The sequence below is a fragment of the Canis aureus genome, chromosome 14 (genome assembly GCF_053574225.1).
Source record: "Canis aureus isolate CA01 chromosome 14, VMU_Caureus_v.1.0, whole genome shotgun sequence".
In the NCBI taxonomy this organism is placed as follows: Eukaryota; Metazoa; Chordata; class Mammalia; order Carnivora; family Canidae; genus Canis; species Canis aureus.
Genome location: NC_135624.1, coordinates 391,806 through 406,595, shown reverse-complemented (window position 1 = coordinate 406,595; position 14,790 = coordinate 391,806).

The window sequence follows — 14,790 nt, the reverse complement described above, 5'->3', positions numbered from 1 at the left end:
CAGGCACAACGATTCCACATGCTTTTCGCACAACCTTTCCCTGCCAGTAACATGAGGACGTTAGCAGCTCCTTCTACAGTCAAGCAGGATGCGGGAGGGTTGTGCCCTGTCCTTAGCTCTCACAGGGAAGCATGCCTTGAAGCCAGCTGTCAACTAGCTGCATTCTTATGGCAGGGTGAAGGTAGCAGTATTCTGAGACAGGAGGTTCCCAGATTACCACTCTACTGCACCTGGAGATACCCTCCAGGTCTGCATTGTTAACTTGCGTCTCAGAAGCCTCTGGCAAACGTCTCTGGTGAAGACGTGCGAAACTCACTCTGCAGGCAGTGTGGAACTGTGAGGGACTGAGTGTGAGCTCATCTCTCAGAAGTAAGATGTTTTTGGACAAGGCGTTCAACTACCTACTCACGTATGGAACTTTGTACGTAGCACCAGTCTACCCTAGGAATTACTAGGAAATCGCTTGATTGAGCTTGGAGGCACTCGTCTTGTTTGCCGGGAGATTCCAGTTACCTCTCCCAACACTTGCGTCAAGCAGCGAGCCTAGGCCTTTTGGAAGGGAAAGGTAGCGGCAGGCAGGATGTAGGGTTACAGGCCATAAGGTCAACTCTCAGAAGTGTGTATGCATGGGAGGCAGATGTCTGCTACCCACTCGGACATGGGAGTTGGAACCTAGCTACACTCCTATTGAAGAAGGATGTTGGAAATCGCTGTATTCAACTCAGATACACGGGAGTTCATGCCCAATGCTTACACATGCTTTTCCCACAACCTATCCCAGCCACTAACATAGGGAGGTTAGCAGGTACTTCTACAGTCAGGCAGGGTGCGGGAGGGTTCTGCCCTGTCCTCAGCTCTCACAGGGAAGCATGCCTAGAAGCCAGCTCTCAACTAGCTGCATTCTTATGACAGTGTGAAGGTAGCAGTATTCTGAGTAAGGAGGTTCCCAGATTACCACTCTACTGCACCTGGAGATACCCTCCAGGTCTGCATTGTTAACTTGCGTCTCAGAAGCCTCTGGCAAAAGTCTCTGGTGAAGACGTGGGAAACCTACTCTGCAGGCAGTGTGGAACTGTGAGGGACTGAGGGTGAGCTCAACTCTCAGCAGTAAGATGATTTTGGACAAGGCGTTCAGCTACCTTCTCACATATGGAACTTAGTATGTAGCACCAGTCTACCCCAGGAATTACTGGGAAATCGCTGGATTGAGCTTGGAGGCACTAGTCTTGTGTGCCGGGAGATTCCAGTTACCTCTCCCAACACTTGGGTGAAGCAGCGAGCCTAGGCCTTTTGGAAGCGAAAGGTAGCTGCAGGCAGGAGGTAGGGTTACAGGCCATAAGCTCAACTCTCAGAAGTGGGTATGCATGGGAGGCAGATGTCTGCTACCCACTCGGACATGCGAGTGGGAACCTAGCTACACTCTGATGAAGAAGGACTTTGGAAATCGCTGTATTCAACTCAGATACACGTGGGTTCAGGCACAACGATTCCACATGCTTTTCGCACAACCTTTCCCTGCCAGTAACATGAGGACGTTAGCAGCTCCTTCTACAGTCAAGCAGGATGCGGGAGGGTTGTGCCCTGTCCTTAGCTCTCACAGGGAAGCATGCCTTGAAGCCAGCTGTCAACTAGCTGCATTCTTATGGCAGGGTGAAGGTAGCAGTATTCTGAGACAGGAGGTTCCCAGATTACCACTCTACTGCACCTGGAGATACCCTCCAGGTCTGCATTGTTAACTTGCGTCTCAGAAGCCTCTGGCAAACGTCTCTGGTGAAGACGTGCGAAACTCACTCTGCAGGCAGTGTGGAACTGTGAGGGACTGAGTGTGAGCTCAACTCTCAGAAGTAAGATGTTTTTGGACAAGGCGTTCAACTACCTACTCACGTATGGAACTTAGTACGTAGCACCAGTCTACCCCAGGAATTACTAGGAAATCGCTTGATTGAGCTTGGAGGCACTCGTCTTGTGTGCCGGGAGATTCCAGTTACCTCTCCCAACACTTGCGTCAAGCAGCGAGCCTAGGCCTTTTGGAAGCGAAAGGTAGCGGCAGGCAGGATGTAGGGTTACAGGCCATAAGGTCAACTCTCAGAAGTGTGTATGCATGGGAGGCAGATGTCTGCTACCCACTCGGGCATGGGAGTTGGAACCTAGCTACACTCCTATTGAAGAAGGATGTTGGAAATCGCTGTATTCAACTCAGATACACGGGAGTTCAGGCCCAATGCTTACACATGCTTTTCCCACAACCTATCCCAGCCACTAACATAAGGAGGTTAGCAGGTACGTCTACAGTCAGGCAGGGTGCGGGAGGGTTCTGCCCTGTCCTCAGCTCTCACAGGGAAGCATGCCTAGAAGCCAGCTCTCAACTAGCTGCATTCTTATGACAGTGTGAAGGTAGCAGTATTCTGAGTAAGGAGGTTCCCAGAGTACCACTCTACTGCACCTGGAGATACCCTCCAGGTCTGCATTGTTAACTTGCGTCTCAGAAGCCTCTGGCAAAAGTCTCTGGTGAAGACGTGGGAAACCTACTCTGCAGGCAGTGTGGAACTGTGAGGGACTGAGGGTGAGCTCAACTCTCAGCAGTAAGATGATTTTGGACAAGGCGTTCAGCTACCTTCTCACATATGGAACTTAGTATGTAGCACCAGTCTACCCCAGGAATTACTGGGAAATCGCTGGATTGAGCTTGGAGGCACTAGTCTTGTGTGCCGGGAGATTCCAGTTACCTCTCCCAATGCTTGGGTGAAGCAGCGAGCCTAGGCCTTTTGGAAGCGAAAGGTAGCTGCAGGCAGGAGGTAGGGTTACAGGCCATAAGCTCAACTCTCAGAAGTGGGTATGCATGGGAGGCAGATGTCTGCTACCCACTCGGACATGCGAGTGGGAACCTAGCTACACTCTGATGAAGAAGGACTTTGGAAATCGCTGTATTCAACTCAGATACACGTGGGTTCAGGCACAACGATTCCACATGCTTTTCGCACAACCTTTCCCTGCCACTAACATGAGGACGTTAGCAGTTCCTTCTACAGTCAAGCAGGATGTGGGAGGGTTGTGCCCTGTCCTTAGCTCTCACAGGGAAGCATGCCTTGAAGCCAGCTGTCAACTAGCTGCATTCTTATGGCAGGGTGAAGGTAGCAGTATTCTGAGACAGGAGGTTCCCAGATTACCACTCTACTGCACCTGGAGATACCCTCCAGGTCTGCATTGTTAACTTGCGTCTCAGAAGCCTCTGGCAAACGTCTCTGGTGAAGACGTGCGAAACTCACTCTGCAGGCAGTGTGGAACTGTGAGGGACTGAGTGTGAGCTCAACTCTCAGAAGTAAGGTGTTTTTGGACAAGGCGTTCAACTACCTACTCAGGTATGGAACTTAGTATGTAGCACCAGTCTACCCCAGGAATTACTAGGAAATCGCTTGATTGAACTTGGAGGCACTCGTCTTGTGTGCCGGGAGATTCCAGTTACCTCTCCCAATACTTGCGTCAAGCAGCGAGCCTAGGCCTTTTGGAAGCGAAAGGTAGCGGCAGGCAGGATGTAGGGTTACAGACCATAAGGTCAACTCTCAGAAGTGTGTATGCATGGGAGGCAGATGTCTGCTACCCACTCGGACATGGGAGTTGGAACCTAGCTACACTCCTATTGAAGAAGGATGTTGGAAATCTCTGTATTCAACTCAGATACAGGGGAGTTCATGCCCAATGCTTACACATGCTTTTCCCACAACCTATCCCAGCCACTAACATAAGGAGGTTAGCAGGTACGTCTACAGTCAGGCAGGGTGCGGGAGGGTTCTGCCCTGTCCTCAGCTCTCACAGGGAAGCATGCCTAGAAGCCAGCTCTCAACTAGCTGCATTCTTATGACAGTGTGAAGGTAGCAGTATTCTGAGTAAGGAGGTTCCCAGATTACCACTCTACTGCACCTGGAGATACCCTCCAGGTCTGCATTGTTAACTTGCGTCTCAGAAGCCTCTGGCAAAAGTCTCTGGTGAAGACGTGGGAAACCTACTCTGCAGGCAGTGTGGAACTGAGAGGGACTGAGGGTGAGCTCAACTCTCAGCAGTAAGATGAATTTGGACAAGGCGTTCAGCTACCTTCTCACATATGGAACTTAGTATGTAGCACCAGTCTACCCCAGGAATTACTGGGAAATCGCTGGATTGAGCTTGGAGGCACTAGTCTTGTGTGCCGGGAGATTCCAGTTACCTCTCCCAACGCTTGGGTGAAGCAGCGAGCCTAGGCCTTTTGGAAGCGAAAGGTAGCTGCAGGCAGGAGGTAGGGTTACAGGCCATAAGCTCAACTCTCAGAAGTGGGTATGCATGGGAGGCAGATGTCTGCTACCCACTCGGACATGCGAGTGGGAACCTAGCTACACTCTGATGAAGAAGGACTTTGGAAATCGCTGTATTCAACTCAGATACACGTGGGTTCAGGCACAACGATTCCACATGCTTTTCGCACAACCTTTCCCTGCCACTAACATGAGGACGTTAGCAGCTCCTTCTACAGTCAAGCAGGATGCGGGAGGGTTGTGCCCTGTCCTTAGCTCTCACAGGGAAGCATGCCTTGAAGCCAGCTGTCAACTAGCTGCATTCTTATGGCAGGGTGAAGGTAGCAGTATTCTGAGACAGGAGGTTCCCAGATTACCACTCTACTGCACCTGGAGATACCCTCCAGGTCTGCATTGTTAACTTGCGTCTCAGAAGCCTCTGGCAAACGTCTCTGGTGAAGACGTGCGAAACTCACTCTGCAGGCAGTGTGGAACTGTGAGGGACTGAGTGTGAGCTCAACTCTCAGAAGTAAGATGTTTTTGGACAAGGCGTTCAACTACCTACTCACGTATGGAACTTAGTACGTAGCACCAGTCTACCCCAGGAATTACTAGGAAATCGCTTGATTGAGCTTGGAGGCACTCGTCTTGTGTGCCGGGAGATTCCAGTTACCTCTCCCAACACTTGCGTCAAGCAGCGAGCCTAGGCCTTTTGGAAGCGAAAGGTAGCGGCAGGCAGGATGTAGGGTTACAGGCCATAAGGTCAACTCTCAGAAGTGTGTATGCATGGGAGGCAGATGTCTGCTACCCACTCGGACATGGGAGTTGGAACCTAGCTACACTCCTATTGAAGAAGGATGTTGGAAATCGCTGTATTCAACTCAGATACACGGGAGTTCATGCCCAATGCTTACACATGCTTTTCCCACAACCTATCACAGCCACTAACATAAGGAGGTTAGCAGGTACGTCTACAGTCAGGCAGGGTGCGGGAGGGTTCTGCCCTGTCCTCAGCTCTCACAGGGAAGCATGCCTAGAAGCCAGCTCTCAACTAGCTGCATTCTTATGACAGTGTGAAGGTAGCAGTATTCTGAGTAAGGAGGTTCCCAGATTACCACTCTACTGCACCTAGAGATACCCTCCAGGTCTGCATTGTTAACTTGCGTCTCAGAAGCCTCTGGCAAAAGTCTCTGGTGAAGACCTGGGAAACCTACTCTGCAGGCAGTGTGGAACTGTGAGGGACTGAGGGTGAGCTCAACTCTCAGCAGTAAGATGATTTTGGACAAGGCGTTCAGCTACCTTCTCACATATGGAACTTAGTATGTAGCACCAGTCTACCCCAGGAATTACTGGGAAATCGCTGGATTGAGCTTGGAGGCACTAGTCTTGTGTGCCGGGAGATTCCAGTTACCTCTCCCAACACTTGGGTGAAGCAGCGAGGCTAGGCCTTTTGGAAGCGAAAGGTAGCTGCAGGCAGGAGGTAGGGTTACAGGCCATAAGCTCAACTCTCCGAAGTGGGTATGCATGGGAGGCAGATGTCTGCTACCCACTCGGACATGCGAGTGGGAACCTAGCTACACTCTGATGAAGAAGGACTTTGGAAATCGCTGTATTCAACTCAGATACACGTGGGTTCAGGCACAACGATTCCACATGCTTTTCGCACAACCTTTCCCTGCCAGTAACATGAGGATGTTAGCAGCTCCTTGTACAGTCAAGCAGGATGCGGGAGGGTTGTGCCCTGTCCTTAGCTCTCACAGGGAAGCATGCCTTGAAGCCAGCTGTCAACTAGCTGCATTCTTATGGCAGGGTGAAGGTAGCAGTATTCTGAGACAGGAGGTTCCCAGATTACCACTCTACTGCACCTGGAGATACCCTCCAGGTCTGCATTGTTAACTTGCGTCTCAGAAGCCTCTGGCAAACGTCTCTGGTGAAGACGTGCGAAACTCACTCTGCAGGCAGTGTGGAACTGTGAGGGACTGAGTGTGAGCTCAACTCTCAGAAGTAAGATGTTTTTGGACAAGGCGTTCAACTACCTACTCACGTATGGAACTTAGTACGTAGCACCAGTCTACCCCAGGAATTACTAGGAAATCGCTTGATTGAACTTGGAGGCACTCGTCTTGTGTGCCGGGAGGTTCCAGTTACCTCTCCCAACACTTGCGTCAAGCAGCGAGCCTAGGCCTTTTGGAAGCGAAAGGTAGCGGCAGGCAGGATGTAGGGTTACAGGCCATAAGGTCAACTCTCAGAAGTGTGTATGCATGGGAGGCAGATGTCTGCTACCCACTCGGACATGGGAGTTGGAACCTAGCTACACTCCTATTGAAGAAGGATGTTGGAAATCGCTGTATTCAACTCAGATACACGGGAGTTCATGCCCAATGCTTACACATGCTTTTCCCACAACCTATCCCAGCCACTAACATAAGGAGGTTAGCAGGTACTTCTACAGTCAGGCAGGGTGCGGGAGGGTTCTGCCCTGTCCTCAGCTCTCACAGGGAAGCATGCCTAGAAGCCAGCTCTCAACTAGCTGCATTCTTATGACAGTGTGAAGGTAGCAGTATTCTGAGTAAGGAGGTTCCCAGATTACCACTCTACTGCACCTGGAGATACCCTCCAGGTCTGCATTGTTAACTTGCGTCTCAGAAGCCTCTGGCAAAAGTCTCTGGTGAAGACGTGGGAAACCTACTCTGCAGGCAGTGTGGAACTGTGAGGGACTGAGGGTGAGCTCAACTGTCAGCAGTAAGATGATTTTGGACAAGGCGTTCAGCTACCTTCTCACATATGGAACTTAGTATGTAGCACCAGTCTACCCCAGGAATTACTGGGAAATCGCTGGATTGAGCTTGGAGGCACTAGTCTTGTGTGCCGGGAGATTCCAGTTACCTCTCCCAACGCTTGGGTGAAGCAGCGAGCCTAGGCCTTTTGGAAGCGAAAGGTAGCTGCAGGCAGGAGGTAGGGTTACAGGCCATAAGCTCAACTCTCAGAAGTGGGTATGCATGGGAGGCAGATGTCTGCTACCCACTCGGACATGCGAGTGGGAACCTAGCTACACTCTGATGAAGAAGGACTTTGGAAATCGCTGTATTCAACTCAGATACACGTGGGTTCAGGCACAACGATTCCACATGCTTTTCGCAAAACCTTTCCCTGCCACTAACATGAGGACGTTAGCAGCTCCTTCTACAGTCAAGCAGGATGCGGGAGGGTTGTGCCCTGTCCTTAGCTCTCACAGGGAAGCATGCCTTGAAGCCAGCTGTCAACTAGCTGCATTCTTATGGCAGGGTGAAGGCAGCAGTATTCTGAGACAGGAGGTTCCCAGATTACCACTCTACTGCACCTGGAGATACCCTCCAGGTCTGCATTGTTAACTTGCGTCTCAGAAGCCTCTGGCAAACGTCTCTGGTGAAGACGTGTGAAACTCACTCTGCAGGCAGTGTGGAACTGTGAGGGACTGAGGGTGAGCTCAACTCTCAGAAGTAAGCTGTTTTTGGACAAGGCGTTCAACTACCTACTCACGTAAGGAACTTAGTACGTAGCACCAGTCTACCCCAGGAATTACTAGGAAATCGCTTGATCGAGCTTGGAGGCACTCGTCTTGTGTGCCGGGAGATTCCAGTTACCTCTCCCAACACTTGGGTGAAGCAGCGAGCCTAGGCCTTTTGGAAGCGAAAGGTAGCGGCAGGCAGGATGTAGGGTTACAGGCCATAAGGTCAACTCTCAGAAGTGTGTATGCATGGGAGGCAGATGTCTGCTACCCACTCGGACATGGGAGTTGGAACCTAGCTACACTCCTATTGAAGAAGGATGTTGGAAATCGCTGTATTCAACTCAGATACACGGGAGTTCATGCCCAATGCTTACACATGCTTTTCCCACAACCTATCCCAGCCACTAACATAAGGAGGTTAGCAGGTACGTCTACAGTCAGGCAGGGTGCGGGAGGGTTCTGCCCTGTCCTCAGCTCTCACAGGGAAGCATGCCTAGAAGCCAGCTCTCAACTAGCTGCATTCTTATGGCAGGGTGAAGGTAGCAGTATTCTGAGACAGGAGGTTCCCAGATTACCACTCTACTGCACCTGGAGATACCCTCCATGTCTGCATTGTTAACTTGCGTCTCAGAAGCCTCTGGCAAACGTCTCTGGTGAAGACGTGCGAAACTCACTCTGCAGGCAGTGTGGAACTGTGAGGGACTGAGTGTGAGCTCAACTCTCAGAAGTAAGATGTTTTTGGACAAGGCGTTCAACTACCTACTCACGTATGGAACTTAGTACGTAGCACCAGTCTACCCCAGGAATTACTAGGAAATCGCTTGATTGAGCTTGGAGGCACTCGTCTTGTGTGCCGGGAGATTCCAGTTACCTCTCCCAACACTTGCGTCAAGCAGCGAGCCTAGGCCTTTTGGAAGCGAAAGGTAGCGGCAGGCAGGATGTAGGGTTACAGGCCATAAGGTCAACTCTCAGAAGTGTGTATGCATGGGAGGCAGATGTCTGCTACCCACTCGGACATGGGAGTTGGAACCTAGCTACACTCCTATTGAAGAAGGATGTTGGAAATCGCTCTATTCAACTCAGATACACGGGAGTTCATGCCCAATGCTTACACATGCTTTTCCCACAACCTATCCCAGCCACTAACATAAGGAGGTTAGCAGGTACGTCTACAGTCAGGCAGGGTGCGGGAGGGTTCTGCCCTGTCCTCAGCTCTCACAGGGAAGCATGCCTAGAAGCCAGCTCTCAACTAGCTGCATTCTTATGACAGTGTGAAGGTAGCAGTATTCTGAGTAAGGAGGTTCCCAGATTACCACTCTACTGCACCTGGAGATACCCTCCAGGTCTGCATTGTTAACTTGCGTCTCAGAAGCCTCTGGCAAAAGTCTCTGGTGAAGACGTGGGACACTCACTCTGCAGGCAGTGTGGAACTGTGAGGGACTGAGGGTGAGCTCAACTCTCAGCAGTAAGATGGTTTTGGACAAGGCGTTCAGCTACCTTCTCACATATGGAACTTAGTATGTAGCACCAGTCTTCTCCAGGAATTACTGGGAAATCGCTGGATTGAGCTTGGAGGCACTAGTCTTGTGTGCCGGGAGATTCCAGTTACCTCTCCCAACGCTTGGCTGAAGCAGCGAGCCTAGGCCTTTTGGAAGCGAAAGGTAGCTGCAGGCAGGAGGTAGGGTTACAGGCCATAAGCTCAACTCTCAGAAGTGGGTATGCATGGGAGGCAGATGTCTGCTACCCACTCGGACATGCGAGTGGGAACCTAGCTACACTCTGATGAAGAAGGACTTTGGAAATCGCTGTATTCAACTCAGATACACGTGGGTTCAGGCACAACGATTCCACATGCTTTTCGCACAACCTTTCCCTGCCACTAACATGAGGACGTTAGCAGCTCCTTCTACAGTCAAGCAGGATGCGGGAGGGTTGTGCCCTGTCCTTAGCTCTCACAGGGAAGCATGCCTTGAAGCCAGCTGTCAACTAGCTGCATTCTTATGGCAGGGTGAAGGCAGCAGTATTCTGAGACAGGAGGTTCCCAGATTACCACTCTACTGCACCTGGAGATACCCTCCAGGTCTGCATTGTTAACTTGCGTCTCAGAAGCCTCTGGCAAACGTCTCTGGTGAAGACGTGCGAAACTCACTCTGCAGGCAGTGTGGAACTGTGAGGGACTGAGTGTGAGCTCAACTCTCAGAAGTAAGATGTTTTTGGACAAGGCGTTCAACTACCTACTCAAGTATGGAACTTAGTACGTAGCACCAGTCTACCCCAGGAATTACTAGGAAATCGCTTGATCGAGCTTGGAGGCACTCGTCTTGTGTGCCGGGAGATTCCAGTTACCTCTCCCAACACTTGCGTCAAGCAGCGAGCCTAGGCCTTTTGGAAGCGAAAGGTAGCGGCAGGCAGGATGTAGGGTTATAGGCCATAAGGTCAACTCTCAGAAGTGTGTATGCATGGGAGGCAGATGTCTGCTACCCACTCGGAAATGGGAGTTGGAACCTAGCTACACTCCTATTGTAGAAAGATGTTGGAAATCGCTGTATTCAACTCAGATACACGGGAGTTCATGCCCAATGCTTACACATGCTTTTCCCACAACCTATCCCAGCCACTAACATAAGGAGATTAGCAGGTACGTCTACAGTCAGGCAGGGTGCGGGAGGGTTCTGCCCTGTCCTCAGGTCTCACAGGGAAGCATGCCTAGAAGCCAGCTCTCAACTAGCTGCATTCTTATGACAGTGTGAAGGTAGCAGTATTCTGAGACAGGAGGTTCCCAGATTACCACTCTACTGCACCTGGAGATACCCTCCAGGTCTGCATTGTTAACTTGCGTCTCAGAAGCCTCTGGCAAAAGTCTCTGGTGAAGACGTGGGACACTCACTCTGCAGGCAGTGTGGAACTGTGAGGGACTGAGGGTGAGCTCAACTCTCAGCAGTAAGATGATTTTGGACAAGGCGTTCAGCTACCTTCTCACATATGGAACTTAGTATGTAGCACCAGTCTACCCCAGGAATTACTGGGAAATCGCTGGATTGAGCTTGGAGGCACTAGTCTTGTGTGCCGGGAGATTCCAGTTACCTCTCCCAACACTTGGGTGAAGCAGCGAGCCTAGGCCTTTTGGAAGCGAAAGGTAGCTGCAGGCAGGAGGTAGGGTTACAGGCCATAAGCTCAACTCTCAGAAGTGGGTATGCATGGGAGGCAGATGTCTGCTACCCACTCGGACATGCGAGTGGGAACCTAGCTACACTCTGATGAAGAAGGACTTTGGAAATCGCTGTATTCAACTCAGATACACGTGGGTTCAGGCACAACGATTCCACATGCTTTTCGCACAACCTTTCCCTGCCACTAACATGAGGACGTTAGCAGCTCCTTCTACAGTCAAGCAGGATGCGGGAGGGTTGTGCCCTGTCCTTAGCTCTCACAGGGAAGCATGCCTTGAAGCCAGCTGTCAACTAGCTGCATTCTTATGGCAGGGTGAAGGTAGCAGTATTCTGAGACAGGAGGTTCCCAGATTACCACTCTACTGCACCTGGAGATACCCTCCAGGTCTGCATTGTTAACTTGCGTCTCAGAAGCCTCTGGCAAACGTCTCTGGTGAAGACGTGCGAAACTCACTCTGCAGGCAGTGTGGAACTGTGAGGGACTGAGTGTGAGCTCAACTCTCAGAAGTAAGATGTTTTTGGACAAGGCGTTCAACTACCTACTCACGTATGGAACTTAGTACGTAGCACCAGTCTACCCCAGGAATTACTAGGAAATCGCTTGATTGAGCTTGGAGGCACTCGTCTTGTGTGCTGGGAGATTCCAGTTACCTCTCCCAACACTTGCGTCAAGCAGCGAGCCTAGGCCTTTTGGAAGCGAAAGGTAGCGGCAGGCAGGATGTAGGGTTACAGGCCATAAGGTCAACTCTCAGAAGTGTGTATGCATGGGAGGCAGATGTCTGCTACCCACTCGGACATGGGAGTTGGAACCTAGCTACACTCCTATTGAAGAAGGATGTTGGAAATCGCTGTATTCAACTCAGATACACGGGAGTTCATGTCCAATGCTTACACAAGCTTTTCCCACAACCTATCCCAGCCACTAACATAAGGAGGTTAGCAGGTACGTCTACAGTCAGGCAGGGTGCGGGAGGGTTCTGCCCTGTCCTCAGCTCTCACAGGGAAGCATGCCTAGAAGCCAGCTCTCAACTAGCTGCATTCTTATGACAGTGTGAAGGTAGCAGTATTCTGAGTAAGGAGGTTCCCAGATTACCACTCTACTGCACCTGGAGATACCCTCCAGGTCTGCATTGTTAACTTACGTCTCAGAAGCCTCTGGCAAAAGTCTCTGGTGAAGACGTGGGAAACCTACTCTGCAGGCAGTGTGGAACTGTGAGGGACTGAGTGTGAGCTCAACTCTCAGCAGTAAGATGATTTTGGACAAGGCGTTCAGCTACCTTCTCACATATGGAACTTAGTATGTAGCACCAGTCTACCCCAGGAATTACTGGGAAATCGCTGGATTGAGCTTGGAGGCACTAGTCTTGTGTGCCGGGAGATTCCAGTTACCTCTCCCAACACTTGGGTGAAGCAGCGAGCCTAGGCCTTTTGGAAGCGAAAGGTAGCTGCAGGCAGGAGGTAGGGTTACAGGCCATAAGCTCAACTCTCAGAAGTGGGTATGCATGGGAGGCAGATGTCTGCTACCCACTCGGACATGCGAGTGGGAACCTAGCTACACTCTGATGAAGAAGGACTTTGGAAATCGCTGTATTCAACTCAGATACACGTGGGTTCAGGCACAACGATTCCACATGCTTTTCGCACAACCTTTCCCTGCCACTAACATGAGGACGTTAGCAGCTCCTTCTACAGTCAAGCAGGATGCGGGAGGGTTGTGCCCTGTCCTTAGCTCTCACAGGGAAGCATGCCTTGAAGCCAGCTGTCAACTAGCTGCATTCTTATGGCAGGGTGAAGGTAGCAGTATTCTGAGACAGGAGGTTCCCAGATTACCACTCTACTGCACCTGGAGATACCCTCCAGGTCTGCATTGTTAACTTGCGTCTCAGAAGCCTCTGGCAAACGTCTCTGGTGAAGACGTGCGAAACTCACTCTGCAGGCAGTGTGGAACTGTGAGGGACTGAGTGTGAGCTCAACTCTCAGAAGTAAGATGTTTTTGGACAAGGCGTTCAACTACCTACTCACGTATGGAACTTAGTACGTAGCACCAGTCTACCCCAGGAATTACTAGGAAATCGCTTGATTGAGCTTGGAGGCACTCGTCTTGTGTGCCGGGAGATTCCAGTTACCTCTCCCAACACTTGCGTCAAGCAGCGAGCCTAGGCCTTTTGGAAGCGAAAGGTAGCGGCAGGCAGGATGTAGGGTTACAGGCCATAAGGTCAACTCTCAGAAGTGTGTATGCATGGGAGGCAGATGTCTGCTACCCACTCGGACATGGGAGTTGGAACCTAGCTACACTCCTATTGAAGAAGGATGTTGGAAATCTCTGTATTCAACTCAGATACACGGGAGTTCATGCCCAATGCTTACACATGCTTTTCCCACAACCTATCCCAGCCACTAACATAAGGAGGTTAGCAGGTACGTCTACAGTCAGGCAGGGTGCGGGAGGGTTCTGCCCTGTCCTCAGCTCTCACAGGGAAGCATGCCTAGAAGCCAGCTCTCAACTAGCTGCATTCTTATGACAGTGTGAAGGTAGCAGTATTCTGAGTAAGGAGGTTCCCAGATTACCACTCTACTGCACCTGGAGATACCCTCCAGGTCTGCATTGTTAACTTGCGTCTCAGAAGCCTCTGGCAAAAGTCTCTGGTGAAGACGTGGGAAACCTACTCTGCAGGCAGTGTGGAACTGTGAGGGACTGAGGGTGAGCTCAACTCTCAGCAGTAAGATGATTTTGGACAAGGCGTTCAGCTACCTTCTCACATATGGAACTTAGTATGTAGCACCAGTCTACCCCAGGAATTACTGGGAAATCGCTGGATTGAGCTTGGAGGCACTAGTCTTGTGTGCCGGGAGATTCCAGTTACCTCTCCCAACACTTGGGTGAAGCAGCGAGCCTAGGCCTTTTGGAAGCGAAAGGTAGCTGCAGGCAGGAGGTAGGGTTACAGGCCATAAGCTCAACTCTCAGAAGTGGGTATGCATGGGAGGCAGATGTCTGCTACCCACTCGGACATGCGAGTGGGAACCTAGCTACACTCTGATGAAGAAGGACTTTGGAAATCGCTGTATTCAACTCAGATACACGTGGGTTCAGGCACAACGATTCCACATGCTTTTCGCACAACCTTTCCCTGCCACTAACATGAGGACGTTAGCAGCTCCTTCTACAGTCAAGCAGGATGCGGGAGGGTTGTGCCCTGTCCTTAGCTCTCACAGGGAAGCATGCCTTGAAGCCAGCTGTCAACTAGCTGCATTCTTATGGCAGGGTGAAGGTAGCAGTATTCTGAGACAGGAGGTTCCCAGATTACCACTCTACTGCACCTGGAGATACCCTCCAGGTCTGCATTGTTAACTTGCGTCTCAGAAGCCTCTGGCAAACGTCTCTGGTGAAGACGTGCGAAACTCACTCTGCAGGCAGTGTGGAACTGTGAGGGACTGAGTGTGAGCTCAACTCTCAGAAGTAAGATGTTTTTGGACAAGGCGTTCAACTACCTACTCACGTATGGAACTTAGTACGTAGCACCAGTCTACCCCAGGAATTACTAGGAAATCGCTTGATTGAGCTTGGAGGCACTCGTCTTGTGTGCCGGGAGATTCCAGTTACCTCTCCCAACACTTGCGTCAAGCAGCGAGCCTAGGCCTTTTGGAAGCGAAAGGTAGCGGCAGGCAGGATGTAGGGTTATAGGCCATAAGGTCAACTCTCAGAAGTGTGTATGCATGGGAGGCAGATGTCTGCTACCCACTCGGACATGGGAGTTGGAACCTAGCTACACTCCTATTGAAGAAGGATGTTGGAAATCGCTCTATTCAACTCAGATACACGGGAGTTCATGCCCAATGCTTACACATGCTTTTCCCACAACCTATC